General features: G+C 37.7%; 1 long non-coding RNA gene across 1 annotated transcript; it reads left to right on the forward strand.

Moving 5' to 3' along the window:
* The first annotated feature begins 1,488 nt into the window (after positions 1 to 1,488).
* On the forward strand, positions 1,489 to 7,711 carry LOC311040507. The gene is made up of 10 exons (XR_014600278.1): positions 1,489 to 1,558; positions 1,760 to 1,800; positions 3,143 to 3,227; positions 4,153 to 4,284; positions 4,746 to 4,824; positions 5,018 to 5,162; positions 5,379 to 5,489; positions 5,883 to 6,021; positions 6,528 to 6,643; positions 6,814 to 7,711. It is a non-coding gene; the product is annotated as an uncharacterized lncRNA (long non-coding RNA).
* Positions 7,712 to 8,961: the final 1,250 nt, after the last annotated feature.

Genomic DNA, 8,961 nt, shown 5'->3' on the forward strand with positions numbered 1-8,961 from the left:
TGTGTGAGGAAACTTGTATTGGCGCGTTTGGGCTGATTAGCAGATACGGAATCCGTTGTCCGATTGTGTTTTCGCCCCCTAGTGGCTGAGATAATAGCGAAAAACTGTTCAAAAATAGTAAAAACAAAATCGGACACCAGTATACGCATCAGCGCGCCACCCCGAACGTGCTCGTATAACTCTCCTTGCACACGGCCTTACCGTTCTCCTCAAATGGCTGGGGACTAATCTCAACTTATTTCGCAAATAACACAACATATCTCCTTAACGATACGTTTTTAGAATCCGTCGTTCGGATATGTTGTACAGCTCGCCGAGACGCACGCATGGATGTCTTGTTTGTCCCACTACGACACTTCTAACGTTTACTTCTGACAATGACATAAGGTACATGGAGTCGTAGAACGTTCACCCATACTGAGAGGCAAATTCAGAAATTGGTAAAAATGTCGGTTAGGGACAAACAAGATATCCACACGTGCGTCTTGGCAAGTTGAACAACATATCCAAACATTGGACTCTAAGTCCTTATCGTATTTGAGATATTAAAAAAAATGCAATTGTTTCGGCCGCGTCGACCTTTGCAGTCTTTTCGGTGAACTTTTGAACTTATCAGTGTCAGAAAAAATCAGGATTGGTTCCAATAAATCCGGCTTACTCTAAACATGGATGGAGAGAAGTTTCAGATTTTTAAAAAATATCTCCATTGATTTATCACAGATTAGGTGCTCGATACCGCACGTACAAATCAATGTTTGACAAAACCACTTTCCCAAAGTTTACAAAAATCGAGACCTATCCCATTCGATTCAGCGTCCTTTTCTGAGTCTGGAAAGGTGTTTTTTTAATATTAAAAAAAAATATTTAAAAAAAATGTGAGAAAAGCTAAACCTTGAACTATTTCAAAAATCGATAACTTCTTATTAAACAATTCTAGACTATTGATGTAACCTACCATTCGACTCAAAATCATCTCAGTAAGCGATTGGAAGGGTCAAAAAAATAAAAAAATAAAAAAAATATTTTTGTGAAAAAAGCCTCACGTTTATGACAATTTAACGCTTGTTTAAACCACTTTCCCAAAAGTTAAAAAAATCGAGACCTATCCCATTCAATTCAACGTCCTTTTCTGAGTCTGAAAAAGTGTTTTTTAATTTAAAAAAATATATTTTTGAAAAATGTGAGAAAAGCTTAACTTATATATTTTTCAAAAATCTATAACTGCTAATTGGAAAATTGTAGACTATTGATGTAACCCACGATTCGACTCAGCGTCATCCAATTAGTGAGGGAGGGTGTTAAAAAACAGATTTTAATTATTTGATCTGGTTTAATGTTTATGTCCGGTGATTACTCTCTATACATAGTTTTGGGTTCGTGTGCAAAATTATCAGATGTACAAGCTCCACTTCAGTCTAGCTTTTGACTTGGGAGGCAATACAGATCTGACTTCCCAGCATTCAGCTCGCGCGCGCACTTCCTCCCTCTCACACACACACACACACACACACACACAGAAGTTGCGGTGAAGTTGGTCTAAAGCAGTTCATTCATTTAGGTAAGTTGAGGTTACTAGGGTTATTTATTCATCACATTAATCATTAAAGTTAACAACTATTCAAGTGTATTTTTTAGGAGTGAGTGACTGAAATCACCAACAACATAATGTTACATTTGCTTCATTTGGAAACGTTATTCATTCACTACCAGCGATGTTCTTGACAAAATATATATTTTTTATCTTTTGCCCATTTTGCAGAGTTTATCTGGAGTCGGATAAGAAGGGGGAAGACGGATATCGTGAGTTAAATTACTTTAATGGCTTTGTTTTAGTATGTAACCGAAAAGATTTTCTTTGGGAACCAACTTCGATGTAACACCCGCCCGGCAAGTCACGGTTGCTTTTGGTGTAGTGCGAAGTTAGGTTTCCCATCACAAAGTGTTACCACCGGTTAGCTTAGCATAGCATGCTACTGTAACAACACCAGGTCATGAATGGCGAGGAGGGGGCCAATAATAATAATAATACATCGTGAATGATTAAAATGTCTTTATGGAGAGATTGTTCTTTCGTGAGAGTGAGCTCTATCACTGGTCTGCTTTATATTGCTTTATATTGGGCATTGCGCGCCTAAAGTAGTAAACAAACCAGCAGCCAGCGTTGCCAGATATTGCGAAAAAACAAGCAACCCGGTCTATAAAAAGAAGCCTAAAATAAGCAACCAAGCCAGCTCAGCTTTATTGTCTAATGTTGTTTTCGAGCAGTGATTCTATAAGATGTTCATGTAAAGCATTGGTTCTCAAAGTGGGGTCTGGGGACCCCCAGGAGCTGAGGCGGTTCCAGGGGGTCCCCAGTTAAATGATGGATAGGAACCAAATGGACCCTTATGGTTCTGTAACTCTGAGAGTGTACAAATGGAACCAAATGGACCCGTTAAATTAATATTGATTTTATAATATAAATTCGGGTCCTAGAGCTATAAATGCCATTAAATGGGGGTCCGTAGCCTTAAAATGGTTGAGAATCACTGCTAGAAAGCCATATAAACCTTCTCTTATTGGGGTCCCTGGCCTATCTTTTCAAATGGGGGTCCGCGGGCTAATAAGTGTCAATTTAGGGGTCCTTGACATGAAAAAGTTTGAGAACCACTGATGTAAAGGACCCCCAATATTTACAGGCTACTTTACAGAAAAACAAGGCCAAAGTCGCTTATAATAAACCGATTTGGCAACACTGCCAGAAGTGTGAACGAGAGTTGCTTTCTTTACCTCGTCTCGTTTCGGATGTGCTAGGATAACTAGTTTGTGTCATGGAGGATGAAATGTTGTGTATTATTAAAGCTTATGCTATGATAGTGGCATATAAGAAAGAGAGAGAAAAAAAATAGACTACATATTCATTAATCACAATTATTTGTATGACAATTAATGATCGTCTCCAGACATTCATAATCGTGACAGCCCTACTAACAGCTACTGTACAGCCTGTTTAAAATGACATTTTATTCATTAAAACAAGTTATGCATTGCAGCTCTAACATATGAGAATGGCCCCAAAAATTGGCAGCTAAGGTTACCATACATGTTTGGATATCGCACAGTCTTGTGACATTCTAATGTACTTAATCTGATTTCATTCTAGTAATGTGAGGGTGTCACCATGGACACGTTTGTCACAGAGACCTTGACTGCATGGCAGCTTGAGAACTTGATTGACACATTTAAAGGTAAGTTCATTTTAATTGAGACAATGTTGAGATGTAACTATTAATTATTATTTTGTTGTTAAAAGCAGAAGGCCATATCCAGTTTAGTCTCTATTTTGACTAGGTAATTAACCACCTAACCCCAATGGACATAGTATACTGGACGTGAGTTAGCTCTGTACTTTTCTTTTAATCAACAAAATCTACAAAAATAGCAGATCTACAAGCTCACAACGCATTGTGTTGTGAGCTTGTAGATCATCTATTTCTGGCTAATAATCCCCCCAAAATGTGGATGCTGGGGTGCAAGTGATATATTGTGTTGGTAGCATTTTTTGGTTAAAAAGATAAAAATGTATAATCTGATAGTAATCATTGTTAGGTGCCATTATCATGGTCTGACACATGTCTTTGGAATCATCCTTTAAAGGTAGGGTAAGTGATATTTTTTGGTTAAAACAAAAAGTATTTTGTTAAAAGGTTAAAATACTATATTCTGATAATAATCATTGCTATAGAGTGTTTGTTCAGTAACAGGAGTCTCCCCGTCTCTCCAGCTCTTTAATAAACAGAAAATACATTTTTCGGTAGGTGTCAAAATCTCAGCCAATCAGGAGAAAGTACCAATTTTTAAGCTTAATTTGTATAGTGTTCCAGTTCCAATTTTGCATGCTCATTTCTTAGTGTCATCACTTCCAATTTCACTTGTTTAATCTGTATCCTGATTGAGTTCTCTGTCCTGATTGGATAAAATTGGAAATGAAACTGAAACTGAAACGAAAATGCATTTTCTGTTTTATAAAGAGGTGGAGAGACAAGGAGACTCCTAATACTGAACAAACACTCTATAGCAATGAGTACTATCAGAATATAGAGCTATTTAACACTTATTTTAACCAAAGCAAATCACTTACCCTACCTTTAACTTCACTATGATTCTCTACAGACTGCCATTGCCTCTAACACACCAAGTTCTGCAGAGGGTTTTCCAAGTTCTGCAGACACTTCAGTAACACCAGTGGAGGAATCCACATCAGGAAATCTCCTAACTGTGACTCTGAACCTGCAACCATCATTTGTAAGTATTGACTAAAGAATTCCAAGTGAAAATGCAATCCTAATGATACTGAATTTTAATGTATTCAATGATTTGTTAATTTAACATGTATTTGCACCATTGTCAAGTTATTTGATGAGATGTTTGCACTAAAACATACTCCTATAGGTTCACTTGCTGTTTTTGCATTCGTGGGTTGTGTGTGTTTAGTTTCTACTCCCTCCTGTTGTGACTGACTGACAGTGTGACTTGAATTATTATTATTATTGTTATTGTTGTCCTAGTCTAGTCTAATTCTTTATCCACTCGGTGCCACACTATGAGCTTGTATATCTGCTATTTTTGATTAGCCAAAGTGTAACCATATAACCACATAACCATTCAGTGTTCAATTCAGGGATTTGAATCGTCATATATTTGTAACAATGATTACTGTCTCATTTCATTGTTCTTTGACAAACTTCTACTGTCTATTTCAACAGGCCATCTAATGACACCAAGAAAGCCCTGTATGAATTCCCTTGCCTTAATTTGGATGGTACTACAGTTGGCAGTGGCTATGTAAGTGAATCAACAAACAAACACATAAAGGAGAACACTCCATACACACACACACCTAAAAGAAATGTGCTCAAAGTTTTTCCTAGTGCACAGTCACACGCACATTTTTGGATTGCTCCTTAAAATCCCATGTAACCATCTTCATGGTTTACGCCAGGCCAATTTAAACTGAATCTATTTGTCTCTTTTACAGGCAGCTTGGTACACACCTGGCCGGGGGAAAAAACCTGCTACAGGTTTCCTGGAGGAGCGCTTGAGGAACACCAGGAAGCACATGAGAAGCCTGAAACGACCACACCACCAAGAACCAGAGGAACAGACCGTCCCTTGTACACCAGGTAATACTAATAACCAATGTTAATTATCCCCACCAGGCTAGATTGGACAAATGCAAGGGATTATATTTTCGGTCCATGACTCTTCTGTCCATCATCTTCTAAAAAGTAGTCTCAGGCACCGCTGGACCGATTGGCAACTTTTCACACACTCCAAGTAGGCCAGAACCTCAAATGCTTGAAATCAGCTATAATTAATCTGTACTTAACATTCAACAGAATCTGATGTGCCTCCTGAAAAACTTATTGAAATGGTTGAATGGATGAAGGTCAATAGGTATCCAGTGTCCCAGGTTGAGGACTACATGAATCAAACAGCTCTACATAGAGGCAAGTGGACCCCCCCCCCCTCTACACCAAATGTCTTTGCCGAAAATTGGCAATATAAATGTGCACAACGCATCACAGCATGACACATTGTGATCTTGTTAAACTCAATGTTAACCTATTTTTGAATAATGTTTGCCTATTATGACCCGACCAGATGAGGAATTCGAGGGTTCATGTGGTTAAGCAATATAACATCAGAGGGACTGCTGTAAAATGTATAGTCATTGTCCCTAGGTCACAGGACGGGTGTTGACAATCCAAACATTGACTGACTTAAATCATTTACCTGACACTGCCTGTCCCCTAACCATTTTCCTAACAGGTACTACAAGCCCATATCATTTCTCTAAACACTGTTCTATTGTTTTTCTATTGTTTTTCAAAATGTATCAGATTTCACAAGACTTCCAGCAGCTTCATCCAGACGCAGTGGGAAAGCTGTTTCAGAACTGGGCTACTTTAAGTGACCCAATCCTTGCATATGCCCAGCGAGAGGGAACACTGCCCTCAGTGTTTGATGACATGACACCAGGTAAGCTATTTCCTACTATGTAACACACACCGGTTCTTTGGAAATAGCAGATCTACAAGCTTGCATTGCGTCTCAATGGGACTCGTGAGCTTGTAGATCTGATTTTTAAAAACATTTTAACAATCATCTTGTATGGGGGTCCCTTGCACAACATGGATTGGAGTCCGTGGACACATACATAAATACATGAAGTTTGAGAACTACCTTGTCTCTTAGATTCCTGCTCCCCCCTTCCTTTTCATTGTCTTTCTGGAAACAATCAAAATGATTGAGCTTGCACAAAAATGAATTTCACCCACTGTTTTACACCTGTAAACCTGTGATGTGACAATAAATATTCTGATAAGATGTCACAACATTTCCTGTGATTATAATAGGCTATTCAATTCACACCTTGTTTTACCATTCAACATCACGGCAGAAAAGTCAATATTGCTTCAGAAATATCAATCTTTACTATACTATTTAAATGTTGATGTTATATGTATTTTTCTTATGTTGCGTAGACAGGGCTTTGAAAATCCTGCCGACGCTGCTTCCTCCACCTGTCTTCAGGATGGGAGGAAAAGTCTACAGACCGACCATAGAGGAGTCCTGTGAGTTCTTCATTAATATCCAACCAGTAAGTTTTACTTTAGTTTTTCTACTTCAATAATGGTGGGTGTTTCTGTGTTTATTTATTAGCATTTCCTTGCTTCCATAAAAAAGATAATAAAAACAACATGCTTAACTTAAATGGCAGGTTATATTGCAAGTAACTGTTATGTGTTTTGTGTTATGTGTAATTAACAGGTGGGGACCAACATGGTGCAGTACCTACAGGCAGCAGAGAGAAAGCAACCCTTCCCACACATTTTGTGTCTTGGTGATGACATGACAACATCCCAGGTCTTCACCATTGTCTCAGACAGCGCCATTGATATATCATTATATATAATATAATATATATTTTTTTTTAATTTGTAACTTTGAGGAAAATGGTCTCTATCAACCTTCTCAATCTTTGGGCTAGGGTCCACTGTTGGTCCGCAAGGATATTGCGCGTGGGCCCCCCAAATTCTAATATTTTTGTTTGTTCCTTTAAATTTATGTTTTCTCATTGTGATACCAAGATATAGGACATGTTAGTTCCCAGCTCAATTCAATCGATTAATTGATCATTAAATTAACATGCTCTGAAAATGCTGATCCAGGAATGGTTGAGAACCACTGGTCTAAAGGAGCATTCACATATACTAGAACCTTGCAATTCTTATGCAACTGTTGAATACCACACACACACACACACACACACACACACACACACACACACACACACACACAGAATTAAGTCAGTTGCATAATGTTTGTGTCTGTATATAGTTTCTGCTGGGCAGAGAAATGTTTTATCTCCAGTTCTCCACATTTAAACACGTTGTTTTGTGTGTAAAATGTAAATGTTCAATCAATTACACACCCCATGAACCATTGAATTCATGGAGATTTGTTTAGTTTTTGCCAAAGGAGTCTCTCTGTGTCTGCTACTGGTCATCAAATGATTTGCTTAGGAATGCGTCCCAAAAAAACATCTCAATGAATTCAAGGCGTTGAGGGGTTATTGATAGAAAAAAACTGTTCCTTTAAAATTTTTCATTGGTTCAATATTCATGTATAAAATGTATGTGGGGGGGGGAGATTGTAAAATGTTGTATTGAAAAAAAAAGAGAGAGATTGCTACAAATCCTGTTTTATAGTTGAAATAAAATGTTGCTTTTTGTACATTTTATATATGTGTGTGTGTGTAACTTTTATACATTTTGGGCTTTAAGAAACTGTTCCAAAAACTGTGTAGCCCAGCTAGCACCAGGAGTAATGGAAATAGTCTAATGGAAATAATTCATTAGACTATTTTTACATTATTATTATTATATTATATTTAACCCAGTGATATAGTTAATTTCAATCGCTAGGTTGGGTCAAATAAACAACCCAGTGAATGGTTTAAATTTAACCCAGTGATATAGTTAATTTCAATCACTAGGTTGGGTCAAATACACAACCCAGTGTATGGTTTACATTTAACCCAGTGATATAGTTCATTTCAATCACTAGGTTGGGTCAAATAAACAACCCAGCACATGGTTAACATTTAACCCAGTGATGTAGTTATTTCAATCACTAGGTTGGGTCAAATAAACAACCCAGCACATGGTTAACATTTAACCCAGTGATATAGTTATTTCAATCACTAGGTTGGGTCAAATAAACAACCCAGCACATGGTTAACGTTTAACCCAGTGATATAGTTATTTCAATCACTAGGTTGGGTCAAATAATACAACCCAGCACATGGGTTAAAATGATCGAACCCATATATGGGTTAAGACAACCCAGGGCGTGTTCTGTCCCATAGTGACCCAGTAGCGGGGTTATGGTTGGGTTATTTTTTAACCCAGTTGTTTTAAGAGTGTACTAGTATATGATAATATAATATAGTACAGCAATAATGTGTATGCAGTATATAATGGTATAATATAAAGATGTTAAGATATACAGTATAGTGTAGTGGTATAGTGTAGACTGATGGGAAGATACTAAGATAGCAATATTTCCTCTGTCTATTAGACCTGGCCTGAAAGCAGTGATGGAAGAAGTACTCAATTGTTTTACTTAAGTAAAAACATCAATACCACGATGCAGAAATGCTCTGTTAGGGCGCGCTCCCACCGCACTTTTATTTCACCTCTGGGGCAGAATCTGCCAATGCTTTGTCAATGCAAATGCGTGGATTCCTGGTCTTGCAGATTTTTTCCTAGAATCCACGCATTTGCATTGACAAAGCATTGGCAGATTCTGCCCCAGAGGTGAAATAAAAGTGCGGTGGGAGCGCGCCCTTACAAGTAAAAGTCCGGAATTCAAAATTTACTTGAGTAAAAGTACAAAAGTATTGGCACCAAAATA

This window comes from Gymnoscopelus microlampas, assembly GCF_963454915.1.
Source record: "Gymnoscopelus microlampas genome assembly, chromosome: 24".
NCBI classification, from domain to species: Eukaryota; Metazoa; Chordata; class Actinopteri; order Myctophiformes; family Myctophidae; genus Gymnoscopelus; species Gymnoscopelus microlampas.